Genomic DNA, 16,621 nt, shown 5'->3' on the forward strand with positions numbered 1-16,621 from the left:
AGAATATTCAACACTATAAGAAGAAGATCCAGTGCCCTCCACTCCGTTAGTGTAAATGCCACCACCTTCTCTCCAACACTTCACTCACTCAGTCTTTGCTACTGGACTTCACTCCCAACAAGGCTCATTCTCTACCTCTCTCACTATTGCCTCCAACATCTTTTACCAATTGCAGTCACCTGCTGACTCTGACCATCCAATCAGAACTGGAATGATACTGGAGACTTCCCTGACTAACTGTACTGCAAACCCTTGATTGAAGGCTTTTCCTTGACTGAGATCTATTGACAGCCATTCCAAGCCTCCTGGCCTTGTGTCTGTGCTTACAGCATGGCAAGACAGCAGTAGTACAAGTCTGGTATCTCTGGCTGAGAGGGCAAAGACAAAAAGGCGATGAAAGTGCTATGGCATTATGTAATGATCTGGGTGATGCAGCCTGCCCCAGTTCATGAACTGAGCTCATGTCCCTCAGCACACTGTGTCTTTTCTGTGGCTTTACAATGGTAGTTGCTGGTGCAGCACAAGGTATGACATTGAAGTGTGGAAGTGTCCTCGAAATGGCTCAGGGATATGCAAATGTGGGTTTAGCTATGGAGTTGGCCTGAGATGTCTGTACTCAGAACATGGAGAACTTTGGGAGTAAATAGCAGGTTGAATCTGAGAAATCTTTTAGTTGAGCTATTAACATGGTGTTTAATAAGCAATAAAGAGAATCAATTGGGAATTTGCCACTGTTGTGCATGAATCTTGCCCTATCACGTCAAATATTTTGCATGTTTTAAGTATTATAAAATTCTCAGGTGCAAAAAGTGGTCCACATTACACCTGCAAAGCAGGTTGCTGCTCATCCTGAGGTCAGCAGGATGCTTTTGGTTTTAAAACAGTCTTCCATCCTGTTAGGCTTTCCTTTCATGAATTTATTACAACACCATAGTAACCAGTCATGAAAGATTTAAATAATGATTACACTGCAAGCGTAAAATAGATTCTGCTGCTAGAACATGATTCGATTATCAACCCAGCAATATCTTTTTTTATATACCAGACATTAGTTATGCTAAAAACTAAGTGTTAAGTGCCTTAAATATTTATGTGAAGATGCTGATGACTCTAAAATGATCCAGCGAATCTGATTAATGCAGTGACTGAATCATACAATAGCTAATATTGAATGTACTAATCCTTTCATTTATTAGCAGTGACCATTATTCTATTTTCCTATTAAGTTTTGCCAAATTGAAGCATTGGGAAATATTAATATGGTGGTAGTGCATTTTGATTTCCCAGTCACCAGTGGCTCAATGGGTAGTGCTCTTGCCTCAGAAGCAGAAGTGGAGATGCTGATGTTGGATAAAGTCAGAAGTCACATGTCACCAGGTTTCAGTCCAATAGGTTCATTTGAAATCACAAGCTTTTGGAGAGCTGCTCCTTCATCAGATAAAGTCAACCTGACTTCACCTGATGAAGGAGCAGCGCTCTGAAACTTCGTGATTCCAACTAAACCTATTGGATTATAACCTGTTATTGTGTGACTTCTGATTCTGAATCAGAATGTTCTGGGTTCAAGACTCACTCAAGAGTAAGGCATAAAGTTGCAGCAGACATTTCGGCATGGCACTAAGTCAGAAGTAGGAGAAAGTGAGGATGGCAGATGTTGGAGACCACTTGATAAGTGTGGCACTGGAAAAGCACAGCAGGCCAGGCAGCATCCGAGGAGCTGGAGAGTCGAAGTTTCGGGCATAAGCCCTTCATAAGAAGTGTCATCTGCCTGCTCTGTTGATGGAAAACAATCAACGGTATCATTTTGAAGAAGGGCAGAGAAGTCTCTGCCAATATTTGATATATTGTTGTTATCACAGAGGCATGGTTGAGGGAGGAGCAGGACTGGCAGCTCAACATTCCAAGGTATGACATATTTCAGCAAGACATGGGAGGGATGTAAAAGAGGAAGTGGTATCACAGTATTGATCAAGGAGCCAACTCTTGCTGTAAGGAGGGATAATCTCTTAGAACATTACTCAGATGAGGCCATATGGGTAGAATCTAAAAACAAAAAGGGGGAAATCACTTTGCTTCAGTGCAGTGTAGATCTCCAAAAGGTTAGAGAGATGCATGTAGGCAAATCTCAGAAGTGTAAAAATAATAAAATACTTATAGTAGGGGATGTGAACTTAACTCAGATAGACAAGTGTGGAAAGCTTAAAGGAGGGCTTTTTGAAGGCACCAGGTAGAAACCCAATAAGGGAGGCATGGTGTTGGGTAGATGATGGATGTAGTCATGGAGAGGGTGTGGCATTTCAGAGATAGTGACCAAAAAGGAAAATCACAGACATTTTATAAGTATATTTGGGGCAAGAGAATAAACTGGGAAAAAGTTGGGTCCCTTAGGTACTTCATTGGCAATGTGCATGTGGAGCCAGAAGACGCAACTGAGGTTTTAAATGAGTACTTTGTATCTGTATTCATAATAAAGAAGGAAAAATTGTAGGTCTAGTAATTACAAAGGAGAGTCTGTGATATACTTGAACAAATTAGCATTAAAGGGGGCAAGATGTTAATAGATTTAGCAGGTTTGAAATTGAATAAATCTCCAGGCCAGATTAGGTATATCTTCATCTGCTATATGAGGTAAGGGAGGAGATTACAGGGGCTCTGACATAAATTAATGCAGTACATTATTCAAGAAGAGTGGTACGGATAAATGAGGAAACTACAGGCCAATGAGTCAAATGTTTGTGGTTGGGACACTAATGGGAATAAATTCTGAGGAATAGAATTAACCTCTATCTGGAGAGGCAAAGATTAATCAAGGATAGTCAGCTTAGCTTTCCGTAAGAGGTGGGGAGGTGGGGGGGATGGGGAGGAGTCATGTCGAACAAATTTCATAGTGTGTTTTGAGGAGCTAACTAGTTGTGTAGGTGCATTTCATGTCAGCTACATGGACTTCATGAAGGCCTTTGATCAGGTCTTGCATAGCATACTGCTTCGAAGCTAAGACTCCATGGGATCCAAGGCAATTTGACAGATTGGATCCAAAATTGCTTTACTGACAATAAGCAGAAGATGATGGTTGAAGGATGTTTTTGTGACTGGTAGGCTGTATCCAGTGGCATACCACAGGTTTTGGTGCTATTTCCTTTCCTGTTTGTTGTGTACAATAATGATTGAAAAATGAATGTAGGAGGTATCAGCAGATTTGCAGATAACACCAAAATTGATGGTGTTGTAAATTGTGAGAAGGAAAGTCGTAGACTATTGGGGATATGTAAGGACTGGTCAGATGGGCAGAACAGTGGCAAATGGAATTTAATCCTGAAAAGTATGATATGTTGTACTTTGAGAGATCTGACAGGGTAAGAAGTACATGTTGAATAATAGGCCCCGAGGAAGTACACAGGATCAGAGGGAGCCTGATGCAAATACCGATAGATATTTGAAGGCAGCAAGATAGGTAGATAAGGAGGTTAAGAAGGCATATGGGATACTTGCCTTTATTGGTCAAAGCTTTGAATACAGAAGTAATGACAGAGCTGTAACATTGGCTAGGCCACAGGTGGAGTAGTGCTTGCAATTCTAGTTACTAAACCATAAGAACAATGTGAATCCATTTGACAAGGCAAAGAGGAGATTCACTAGGATATTGCCTGAGCTGGAGTAATTCATCTTTAAAGAAACAGCAGACTAGATAGATTGGGGTTCTTTGCCTTAGAGCAGAGAAGGCTGAGGGTCAACCTGATTCAAGTGTACAAAGTCCTGAGGGACATAGAGTAGATATGAAGAAATGTTTTCTGTTAAAGGGATCAATAACCAGGGGGCACAAATTTAAGATAAGGGGCAATAGGTTTCGGGATTTTTTTTCCACAGGTTTCTGGAACTGTCTGCCAGAAAGGGTGGTGGAGATGTGAACTCACATAATTTAGGAACTATTTAAATGATCATTTGAAACACCATGATGTATAAGGCAATCAAGTGTTGGAAGATAGGATTAGACAGGTGCTTGATGACCAGTGCAGACATAATGGGCTAAATTCCCTCTTTCCATCTTGTAAAACTCTAATAAATTATCCCTAGGTATACATTATTAAAACTACTATCTGATCATTGTCACATTCCCATTTGTGAGGGCTTGCTCTGCATAATTTGGCTCTTAATTTACACTGAGAGGCTTCACTACAGTAACTAATGAAAAACCGCTTCATTTGTTGTAAAGCACATTGAGATATCCTGTGATCAGACAAAAGATGTGTTAGGAATCCCAGTTCTTTAGTTGATTACTGTAGTCTGAAAAAGGAATAAAGTTTTAGATAGACTGTAAGACAGGAGTCGTGGCACTTTCTTGGACTATTTTGTGGTTCAGTGAGCATGCCACGTATTTGTGCAAGTGTTTTAGTAAATTAATCAAATGGACTTCTAATTCCACAATATTCCAGCAGTTTTAATATCACAGAGCAGCAGATTTTTTTTTCCTTTGGCCTAAGTAATTTAATTCTATGCTGTATCGAAAAGTTATAAATGCCTCTTTCAATAGGAACTCCAAGGGTTCATGGACAGTCACCGTTGAAGGGAGGGATAACAGAATACAGCAACAATGCCTTGTGTTAGTTTTCATTACAACAATGAATGCACTAATAAAGAAGAGAAGCTTCAAAATTCAAAGGGCGCAATACATTTATGGGCAAGGCAGGAAAGTGTCTTTCATAGAATCCCTACAGTGTGGAATCAGGCCCATCAATCAATCGAATTCCCACTGACTTTCTGAAGAGCATCCCCCCCGCCCTATTCTTGTAACCCTGCATTTCCTATGACTAATCCACCCAGCCTGCGTATCCCAAGACATAATGGGCAAGTTAGCATTGCTAATCCGCCTAACCTGCACATCTTTGGGCTGTAGGAGAAAACCAGAGCACCTGGAGGAAACCCACGCAGACAGGGAGAATGTACAAACTCCACACAGATAGTCGCCAGAGGGTGGAATCAACGGGACTATCATGCTGCCCCATGCTAAAAATAGATTGAATTACTCGGGCAGTTTTCTCAATAATTTGAGATATCAATTTCAGATTTAATGCTTCTTTCCACAGCAATCTATCACTTCATTGTAATAAATGACCTTAAAGTGTCTAATTAGCTAGTTGATTCATTTGAATTGATTTACTGTCTCAGGAAGTCCAATTTTATTCATTGAACAAAGAAGAATCATCATCTTGAGTCAGAATGCTCGCTGAAAAGATTTTGAGGGGGATGTCGTAGCAGTCAATTGATTTACTCAATACAATTGCTTTTCTCATTGAAGACACTTACAATAATTTCAGCCTGCTTTTGCATTGTTAACAGACAGTTGTAAGGCATTTCATATGAGCAATCAGCACCAAATTTGATTTGATCCACATGAAATATTAAGATAATTACATCAATGTTTTGTCAGAGGGACACAATTAAGAAATTGAGAGAGAGAATGAGAGACATGGAGAGGTTTGTGGAAGAAATTTCCAAGCTTAGTGCTTGGAAAGTTCAGGACATGCAAGAAGCCAGAAAAATTAATAGATTTCAAATTTATGCATAATTTTACAGGGATAAGACTAGAAGGATGTGGATGAGGTCAAGAAGAGTCAAGGAAGCAAAAGATGAGAATTTTAAAACTACAGTGTTGCTAAACAAAGTCCAACTATAGATCAGTCAGAAATGTTGAGAAACTTTCAACCTAATGATATGGTGAGGAGTTAAACCCAGAGATAACAGAGTTTAATTCTATTGTATTCAACAGTATTGATGAAAAGAAAACCTCTTGTTGAAATTCAGAGTTTGTCGAAGTACTCGACTACAAGATTAAAAGCTTCGACAAAATATCTCTTTTTCTCGGCAAATAGTCTACTGGATTACATTGGTTGCAAAATGCCTCATGGAAAATGAGGTCTCTATGCATAAGTTGGATGATGGAGTAGAGAAATGGCACTAAGTTAGGAAAGACTATAAATTATGTCAATAAGATACAAAATTAGAAAGAGACATAAGCAGATTAAGGGAGTGTGCAAATTTATGGCAAGCAAAGTTCAAATTTGAATGAGATCATGTATTTTGGATCCAAACCAAGTGTTCTTTCTAAAAAGTGGGAACTTAGGAAATATGGAGGAGCACTGTGCAGAAATGAGTTTACTTTCTGCACATATGCACTGATGTTATCAAAGTTAATGTAATGTTGACTTCTATCTCAAGAAGATTAAACTATAAAATGAAGGATGTTTACAACCTTGGTCAGACTACATTTGGAATACTGTATCAAGTACTGAGCACTTGACCCCAGGAAGGATATATTGGCTTTGAAGGATGCACAATTTAGATTGAGCAGAAAACTACCAAGAGCTTGTGTTTAAATTGAGGATGGGTAGCATGAACCTGACTTGCATTTCCTGGACTCTATAAGGTTGAGTGGTTGTGATCTACTTGCATGTTTAAAGTGATTGAATGACTTGCTGGGGTCATGTACAGAAAAAACAATTTCTTCTGGTGGGAGAGTCCAGAACAAGAGCAGATCATCTTAACACTGAGGAATGCGGTGAGAAAGCATTTTCTTCACACAATGAATAATATAAACCCCTTCTCAAACTAAGAGTGCATGCTGCTCAATTCAGCTTTTAAAACAGCAGTTGATAATTGAACTAAGGCTATGGAGAAAAGGGAAGCAAATGGATTTGAGATCAGGTCCACACTCATTGAATGGAATTACAGAGTAAAGGATTTGAATGGCCTCCTCGTGTTCTTAAAGCATTGATGCCATTACTAGAGCAATGGTAAATTTTTCCAACTGTCTCAAATCTTCAAATCCTCAGCTTTTGTTTTTTTTTGTGTGAAGGATTTTGCTTGTTCATTGCTTATTGAGATGTTGTCAAGTAGAGTTGGCTCTGAGGGATTGGTCATCTCCGCTGTCAGGTAGCTAACATAAGAGGTGTTAGAGCTAATGGTGATTTAACATATTCCATGTTCACACTGAACAACTGTCAATATCTCCCAGCTGGAGAGGAGCATCAGTCATCTCAACAGACGTCACACTCTCTACAGGATCCATTTGAAAGCCTTCACTTGAGATGCAATGTTATTTGCATGACGTATTTGTCTTTAACTCTCTGCACTCTTTTAGATGAGCAAAGATGAGATCAGCAACACTTGAAAGCTTGCTATCCAAAGACGTTAATAGCATTAAGACATACCAAGTGTAGATTGCTCATGCCAATGGAGCAAAACAGATTGACAGCAAATCAACAGCTGATTCTTCATCAACTTTGTTTTTTTTTATTTACCATTGATTTTAAAATCTATTCTTAGGATATTCGTGTTGCTGTCTGGGCTAGCATTTATTGCCCATCCTAATTGCCCCAGATAAGGTGGTGTCAAACTGTCGATTATGACCCTCAACTGTCCTTGCCGAATAGGAATATATGCACAATACCATTTGGGAGGGAGTATTAGGATATTGATCCGATAACACTGAAGGACTAGCAATATATTTCCAAGGCAGGGTGGTGAGTGGCATAATGGGGAACATGCAGGTACTGGTGTTCCCATGTATCTGCTGTTATTGTCCTTCCAAATGGTAATGGTTGCAGGTTTGGAAAGTGTTACTGAAGAGCTTTGGTGAGTAGCTGATGAAGGTGATGCACACTCCTCCACTGTAGGTCTGTAGTGGAGACAGTGAACATTAAAGGTGGTGAGAGAGTGATAATATTTCATCATACTTCTGACTTTTACCTTGGAGATGGTAGGCAGGCTTTAGGGAGACAGTTACTCCCTGCAAGAAATGTGGACTTGTAAAATATGGTCAAGTGTTATTTCAAACCAAGTGAAAATGGCAGTGACACTAGACAGGGGAATCACTGAAAAGCATGTGAAACATGATTCCATGAATGTCAATGGTTAGCAGTTTGGAGGATGAACAGTTGGCTGTCGATTCACTGTAAGGCAATTATGTATTTCTGCTGGACACCTGTTTCAGCCCCTTGCAGGTTTATAGGTAGAAATACAGGTAACCTTAAATCAGTAAGGTAACTTGAAAGTCAGAACTGTTGAGTCTTCTTGTTCTTGATGACTGAAAAGTTAATTATTCTCTTTGTCCAGAGGCTTTGTAAATATTCCATAAACATTCTATGTGGTAAAGTGTAATAAATCACCAACTTCAAGTTCTTTTGGCATGACTCATGCAGTGTCTTGTACACTATCTCTTTGTAATATTGTATCTTCATCACAGTCTTTCAGACACGTGTCACCACTCATGAAATTTCCATTGCGTTTTTCCCGTGGCCATCCCAAAACGTGACACCAAGTTGCAGATGAATGGCAATTAAACGTGAAATAGAAGCAAGGATCGACTCTACAAAAAACTCGGCCATCCCCATCAATCTGATCCTGGCTGATCTTTAGCTTCAATATCCTATAATCCTTGATTCACCAAGGAACTAAAACCCTGTCTATCCCAGTCTTAAATTTATTCAAAGATACAGCATTCACAACTCTTTAAGAAAGAGAATTCCACAAAATATACAACCTTTGAATGAAGAAATTTCTCTTCAACTTAGGCCTAAATGATTAGCCCCTTATCCTGAGACTGTGCCCCACGACATTCTCGATTCCCTGACCTGCAGAAAGAATCTCTCTCAACATCTACTTTAGAACATTTCAATAGCATTCATCTTTCATTCTTCTAAACTCCAGTGAACATGGAACCAATTTACTAATTCTCTTATTGTAGGGCAATCCCCTCATCCCAGAGAGTAATGCAGTGAACCTTTCTTGTACTAATTGCAATGCAAATACAACAAGTCTACCTGAATGCTGATAGCATTCCTGCATTGCATTTGTGCCATGCCTCTTCAGCCAGTGATACCAGGCATACTGTGGTTGAGAGATACCAGGCTCAGGTTACTTCTAACTTGTGGTGTTTAGTACAGACAAAAAGACAGGCCACTTTCCATGGATATAAACCGGCCTGAATCTATTCAAAGAGGGATATAATTTGCTCAGTCCGGACTAGCAGGGCCTATGTCATACCCGACTATGCTCGTCCTGACAGAGGACCAACTCCCTCATGATTATTGCACTGACCACCAGGTCCTCCATGTTCCTGCAACAAAGTACGACACCAATTCTCCTGCCATCTATCCTGTCCAGGCCAAACATCAGGAGCCAGGCAGGGCAGCAACAGACTGACAGTGGATGTGGTGTCAATCAAGTGGGCTACTTCATCCTGGATGGTGTCAAGCTTCTTGAGTGTTTTTGGAGCACCACTTAACAAGGTAAGTATGATTCCATCACCCTTCTGACTTGTGACTTTGTAGATGATAGGCTATCAGGAGGTGAGTTATTTGCTGCAGGATTTTCAGCCTCTTACCTGAAATTGTACCTAAAAGATCTTTTAGTGGTTGGTCCAGTTAATTTTCTTCCACTCAGTGCTCCTAATCCTCATCCATTGCCTGAAATTACAGTCAGTTGGTGATTTTGGTGAGGAAATTCCTGTGTCACCTGTCTCAGCTAAGGAAATAGCTGTATTGGCTTGTTGGACCTTGTTACATCATGCCCATTATCTTCATCGTTACTTTGAGGAGTTGGCTGTGATGTAGAACCTAAAATGCTAAACAGAAGCAATCACATTGCTAATAAGCCCCCTAACAGCCTGAGAGAAATAGAACAGCAGATAGGTAGGCAAATATCAGTGAGATGGATAAATAATAGGATAGTGATATGAGGAGATATCAACACCCTCAAAATTAACTGGGGTAGTCATAATGCTTTTGTAGAATTTCTTCAGTGCAGCAAGAGACCATTCAGCCCATTGAGTCTGCACAGACCCTCCAAAGAGCATTCCACCTCGACGCCTATCTTATCGCAGTAACCCTGCATTTATAATGGCTTACTCATCTACCCCACACACCCTGAACTACATGGTTAAGAGATTTGATAGGTGTGTTCAAATTATGTGCAGTTTTAACATGATAAGTAGGGGGGAAATTAGTTCCACTGATTGGAAGGTTTGATAAACAGAGTGCAGGTTAAAGATAATTGGCCACAAGAAATAGAGCAGACAAAATGGCAGCTCTTTATATTCCAAATATGTTATGACTTGAAGTGAATTGTTTGAAAGGGCAATGAAGGAATTTTATTAGCAATGTGATTGCTCCTGTTTGGCATTTTAGGTTCTACATCAGAGCCAACTCGTCAAGGTAATGATGAGGATAATGGGCATCATGCAACAAGATGCAACAAGCCAATGTAATAATTTCCTTATCTGAGACAATTTGCAATTTGTGTTTTTCAGAAGGGTCTTCAGAATGTACTTGAAGAGCTAATAAAAGCCATGAGGGATAAAAGAGTGTTTTGGAATAAAACTGGGTCACCTTCCCAAAGACCTGAATCAGGTGTGATGAATGGCACCCTTCAATGCTGTATCTTTCAGATTGTTCCATATTCAGGGCTAGATCCTGTTATGAGATGACATGGACTTATCATTTGCTGTTGGGAGAGGGTTTGAGAGTGATGGGGGTATGGAGGTAGGAGTGACAGCAATGATACAGAACCTCCCAGATGCTTGGCTTCTCTTTCCAATTGGCATCTGGGGTGAGATGAAAGATTTCTTCTCTCAAAGATTAATGATGGGTAGAATTCTCTACCACAGAAGGCTGTGGTGGTCAAGTCACTGAATGAGTTCAAGAAAGAGAGAGAGATAAAGGATCATACTGAATGGTGGAGCAGGCTTGAAGGGCTGAATGGCCTACTCCAGCTCCTATTTTCTATGTGTCTATGATGCCTCAAGGCACCAAACAGGACAGCTTGTCTGTGGAAATTGTGTGCTCACCTTTCATAGAAAGGGGGGTTGGAGTTCAAAAGTGCATTGCCTTGTCATTGTACAGGCTTTGCTGAGACCTCGCCCAGAGTCTTTACAGGTATGGTCACTCAACCTGATGAAGGATATACTTACCACAGAGGGACTACAACAAAATTTTACTCGATTCTTGATGTAAAGTGTCTGTAATCTACAGTTTTTAGAAGAATGAGAGGTGATCTCGCTGAAACATGTGACATCCTAAGAGGGCTTTACAGTGTGCAATCTGAGTGGCTGTTTTACCCTAGGTGGAGAGTCTACAATAAGGAGACATTGCTGTTTTAGTAATGGATTTGTCATTTCGGACTGAGATAGAAAATCTCTTTAAGCAAAGGATTGAGATTCTTTAGAATTCTTTACCCTGGGAGTCATGGACGCTAGATTGTTGAGCATTTTCAAAGTTTCAAGACTGAACTGCCAGACCATTCAATTGATATTAAGGATCAATTCATCCAGTTAAACAAAGGAGCATAAGAAATAGAAGCAAGAGTAGACAATTTATCTCCTCGAGCTTATTCTGCCATTCAATATGACTTTGGCTGATTGCATCTCGGCTCAACTCTACTTCCCTATCCATTCCCCATAACCCTTTAACATGTTACATATTAAAATCTGTCTATTTCCTCCTTAGATTTACTCAGTGTCCCAGCATTCACTGCACTGAGGTAGTGAGTTCCACAAATTCACAAACCTTTGAGAGAATTAATTTCTCCTCACTTCTAATTCTTGTGCTTATAAGATTTTTTTAAAACTCTTTGTTTTGCCTGGGTTTGGGACACAGCTTCAGCAAGAAGGAGCCATGGAGGTGTGAGTGCCCCATATGGGCAAGGGGGAAAGTCTGCTATTAACTATTTTTTGTAATGGTTTACTGTAGTTGCAGTTATTAAAAGTTTTGTTTTGATAGTTTTTATAGATATGTTCTTCAGGCTCTATGAGTCTTTCACTGTTTGCACTCGGCATGTCATGAGTAGGGTTCCTTCTCTCAGGGGTTCACAGGCTGTTTTAGATGACTATGGCTAGTTGTTCATTTAAATGGTGCACCTGGATTATCAAAGGGAGTCACTCACCGATTCAGAGAAAGAAAGTTCTTTCATGTCTTAGGAAGGAGAAGAAGGATTTCAAGAAACCCACCTTGATGACAAGGAGTATCTGAAGTTGCAGCAGGGGCGGGGGATTTGACCGGGTGGGTTTTTTTTCATCTTTTAACACTAAAATCAAGGGAGTGGCTATACTCGTTCAGGAGAATCTCCCATTCCAGTTGTTAGATCAAATTAAGGATGAATATGTGATTCTCAAAGCTTTAATATGTGGTGAGGAATATGGTATTTTAAATGTTTAATGTACCCCGGCACACCTCTTTAAATTTCCAATAGATGCACTCTGGTTGATTGCCCTTGGAACATGCCGTACTGTTGTAGGGGGAGACTTTAAACACCTCATGGATCCCACAGTGGATAGGGTGCCCACGGGTCTCCCACGCATCTCCCCACAATCTAAACAATTGATAGACTTATGTGTGGAGTTGGGATTGGTGGATGTATGGAGATGTCTTCACCCAGTGGATAGGGATTTCTCCAATCTCCACAAGTGTTACACAAGGATTGATTTGTTTCTTGCTCTATTGCCTTTTTTTTGGATTCGTGCTCTCTGCAAAATTAGGATCATACGACAGTTTATTTGGATGTTAAGGCCAAGGTAATGAGAGAGGTTTGCAGCTTTGGTGCATGAATCCACATTCTGTGGACGGAGTAAGGTGCAATAATAAATGCAAAGTCTTTGTACTACTTAGCACAGAAAGGCATTCCAAGATGAGGGGATTCAATCACTGAGCCGGGATTATAGTCATTTGGGAGTGTAGCCAAAAGAAAATTTCAGGATGCTATGGCTCAGTTGGCAGCACACTCACTTCTGAATCATTAGGTTCTGGATTGAAGTCCCATTCCTAGGCATCAACACACAAAAAAGACAAGGCTGACAAATGATTGCAGGAGAAATGAAGCATTGAACTCTATGATGTACAATCTTCAGCTGAACCATTCAAATAAGACACGATCTGCCTACTTGGGTAGTTGTAAAACATTCCATGGTATTGTATCATAGACAAGAAAGGCCCCTCTTCATAGTAATTTGACCAATATTTGCAGTTTAATCTAAATCAGACAAGTGGATTATCTCATCATTATTACACTACAGTTTTTGACAGCTTGCTGTCTGCAAATTGGCTGTCATGTTTCCTACATTATCATAATGACCACACTTCAAAAGCACTCATTAGCTGTGAAGCACTTTGAGGATTCCAGTAGCCATAAAAAGTGTAATATAAGTCCAAGGGTGAATCTTCCTTTGTTTTTGGTTAAGTCAGAGTTGCATTGAGTTCACTTGTTGGGATATCTCCCATGAGGCCAGTGCATTTTCTGACCCTAACTTATTAGCCTTACCTCACTGACTCCTACCCAATTCCAGTCCAAACTTCCTACACACCTTTCCTGAAACAACTCAGTGGACCTCCCAGGATTCACCAGCATCCCTGACACCACCACAATCTGTGCACCCAACAATCACCGTCAGTTCAAAACTGCACCACATGGTTCCTGAATTTTGTCTTGGATATGGAAGACATGGCAATTCAGTGTGCCACTTTGTGGGTAGGTACCTGGAGGTTTAGTTGGATGGGGTGGTGCACAGGCGGGATATCCCGTTCCCAGGACCACCAGAGGAGGACATGACACCGGACTATTCAAACCTGGTTTGAGCTACTACCCAGGTTACTGAAGTCACCACTATCTGAAGGAATGTCCAGCGGTAGGAAGAAAGCCAATGATCTTCTCCACTCCACCAGCAAAAATGCCACTATCTTCTTTCTGATATCTCACACTCTATCTCTGCTACCCTACCCACCTTCCACTAAGGCTCATGCACTACCACTCTCACTAATGCATGCGGCATTTTCCCTCATTCATTGTCACCGTCCCAAGCACCAACTCCACTTACTCTGTATGCCCTCTGCATTGGCTGCTCACTCACTGGGGGCAACTCCAGATCCTGCATCAACAGTAACAGTTGTGCTACCTACTTTTATCTCCCTTCTTTCTCATTCCAGGAAGAAATTAGCCCACAATAGGGCAGAAAATATCAAAACTGACATTTAGCTTCTCACCCCTTACGTGGAGATCATCCTGGCTCTAACTCTCCTAAGTGGCTGACTGACTACGTTTGTCAAATCTCTGAACTCGCATTGGAGGCTGCTCTGGACTTAGTGTGCCAGGACCCCCTGAGCAAAAGCTGTTCCCTTGGATTTGACTGAAGCTATCTCCCAAACATGACAAGCTCCCTTGCTTTATGTCTGCATTAAATGGCAAGGCAAAACAGAGTTAATGAGCCTGGTCTTTCTGAGGGAGCAAAGTGCAAATATGCAAGGCAAGGATGCTTTGAGCATCCAGGTGTGCTCTGTTATGAGTGAGTGCTATGAGAGTGAGTGAATGGTCCAGCGATGCAGTGTGGTCTAGCCCATGAACTCGGCCTGTGGCCCTGAGCGCACAGTTTTCTGGTTGCAGGGTTACAATGATAGTTGCCAGCGCAACCCAAGATGTAACATTAAAGTGCATAAGTGGATCAGAGATGTGCCTGAGGGTTCTTGGAAACTGACACATATTGGATGCTAATGTCCATGTAATGCATGTGGCTGGTACCCATGGACCATGCCCTGAGATGTTGGTGCCTGATATCCAATATGGAGGTCATTCAGAGCAAGTGGCAAGCTGAATTCACCAGGTACCTCTGTCAAGCATTCTCAATGTCTAACTTGTTTGGGGCATGTGATAAGTCAAGAATATTAATCAGACAAGTTGTGGCAATTAACAAGGCATTTAACAGGCAATAATCCATTTTACTTGGCAACTTGTCACTGCCTCGCAGGAAACTTGCCACACTGCTTGTCAAAAGCATCAAAGATGGAGTGAGATGCTTCTGGCATTGAGATCAGCCTTGCCAGACGTCTTATCTGATTCTGCCACAAGTCTCATCATAACTCAGATCGCTCTGACCCCTTTAAGATTCCACCTTAAGCCTTTTGTTGGGAAGTGAAAACAGATACAGCAAAGCAGTTAATTTTTGGAATGCCATTCCCGAAAGCCAAATTATTGCTCCTTTTGAAATTTGGCATTCTTGCATCTGTCCAGATAAATACAAGGCAAAACGTTTCAGTAGTCATGTATCTTCTTTTTAAGCTTATATATGCTTTCATTTAGAATTATTGCTTAGAGTCAGAAATAAACCACACAGCTACATATCAGTTGATTAAGCTGAAGAAGGAACTGTACAGTGAGATCACCAATCTAGACTACTTTCATCTGTAACTTGTATTTTATTATGTATTTCTTGGACGCTTAATTCATCATTTAGATGGCTCATGAGAAACTATAATCACATTGAACACCATCCTTTTTAAAACTGTTTTTGAAGATGAAGTAGATTTAGTGTTTGGAGTTACTGTGTATTTTACTTTGATGTTCGAGAAGCCAAAAAACTATTGATTAATAAAGCTGAAAGTAGCCATACTCAACAAAATTAATAATTGAATTTAGAATTTGAACATCCTGTGGTTTAAATTTGTTTCTAAAGGTTATAATATTGCAGCATTGTACATAAACAAAAAAGCATGTACACCAAGTCACAGCATTTAATGGTTTTACAATATGTAGCTTTCTAGCTATTTACTTTGGCTTATTTTTCTAAATTGATCCATTGAAGCATAAAGCATAAACCTTTTAATTGTATTCAATAATCATTTTAATCAGTTCAAAGAAGGACTAAAATTCTGGTGTCCCATTTACTATTTAGCAGTAATATATTATCCTGCTAATGTACTGATCATGCCTAAAATAGCATCAGTGATCTATTGACTAATGGAAAGCTTGTACTTCATTTATTGCCTTGGCATGAAGCAATTCTATTAATTTGCCAGTTTGTCCATTCCGTTAGCATTGTCATATCTCCTGGAACAAGCTGGTGAGAAACAAATGGGCATCTGCCCAAGAAGGATATATACAAAGTAATGAATGTCAAAAAGACATTGCCTACAGCTTGCCGCAATGAAATGCAAGTTTTTGACAATCATTTTAGGTGATGGTTGGGAATAGATGATATGCTGGATTTTAAGTATTCTCTCTATGGGGCTCTGATACCATAGTAGGAGAAAGTGAGGACTGCAGATGCTGGAGATCAGAGCTGAAAAATGTGTTGCTGGAAAAGCGCAGCAGGTCAGGCAGCATCAAAGGAGCGGGAGAATCGACATTTCGGGCATAAGCCCTTCTTCAGGAATGAGGAGGGTGTGCCAAGCAGGCTAAGTTAAAAGGTAGGGAGGAGGGACTTGGGGGAGGGGCGTCGGGAATGCGATAGGTGGAAGGAGGTTAAGGTGAGGGTGATAGGCTGGACAGGGGGTGGGGGCGGAGAGGTCGGGAAGAAGATTGCAGGTCAAGAAGGCGGTGCTGAGTCTGAGGGTTGGGGCTGAGATAAGGTGGGGGGAGGGGAAATGAGAAAGCTGGAGAAATCTGCATTCATCCCTTGTGGTTGGAGGGTTCCCCGGCGGAAGATGAGGCGCTCTTCCTCCAACCGTCGTGTTGCTATGGTCTGGCGATGGAGGAGTGGGAGGGGGAGTTAAAGTGTTCAGCCACGGGTTCCCCTGCAACCGCAAGAAATGCAAAACTTGCGCCCACACTTCCCCCCTCACTTCCCTCCGAGGCCCCAAGGGATCCT

At 40.9% G+C, this 16,621-nt stretch overlaps 1 protein-coding gene across 15 annotated transcripts in view; it reads left to right on the plus strand.

Moving 5' to 3' along the window:
* Nucleotides 1-16,621, plus strand: part of adgrb3 (adhesion G protein-coupled receptor B3) — an 858,467-nt gene that overhangs the window by 717,441 nt on the left and 124,405 nt on the right. The gene's annotated exons all lie outside the window — the stretch shown is intronic.

The sequence above is a fragment of the Chiloscyllium plagiosum genome, unplaced genomic scaffold, assembly GCF_037043375.1.
Source record: "Chiloscyllium plagiosum isolate Xiang-an unplaced genomic scaffold, Cpla_swu_hap1 HiC_scaffold_3, whole genome shotgun sequence".
Lineage (NCBI taxonomy): Eukaryota > Metazoa > Chordata > Chondrichthyes > Orectolobiformes > Hemiscylliidae > Chiloscyllium > Chiloscyllium plagiosum.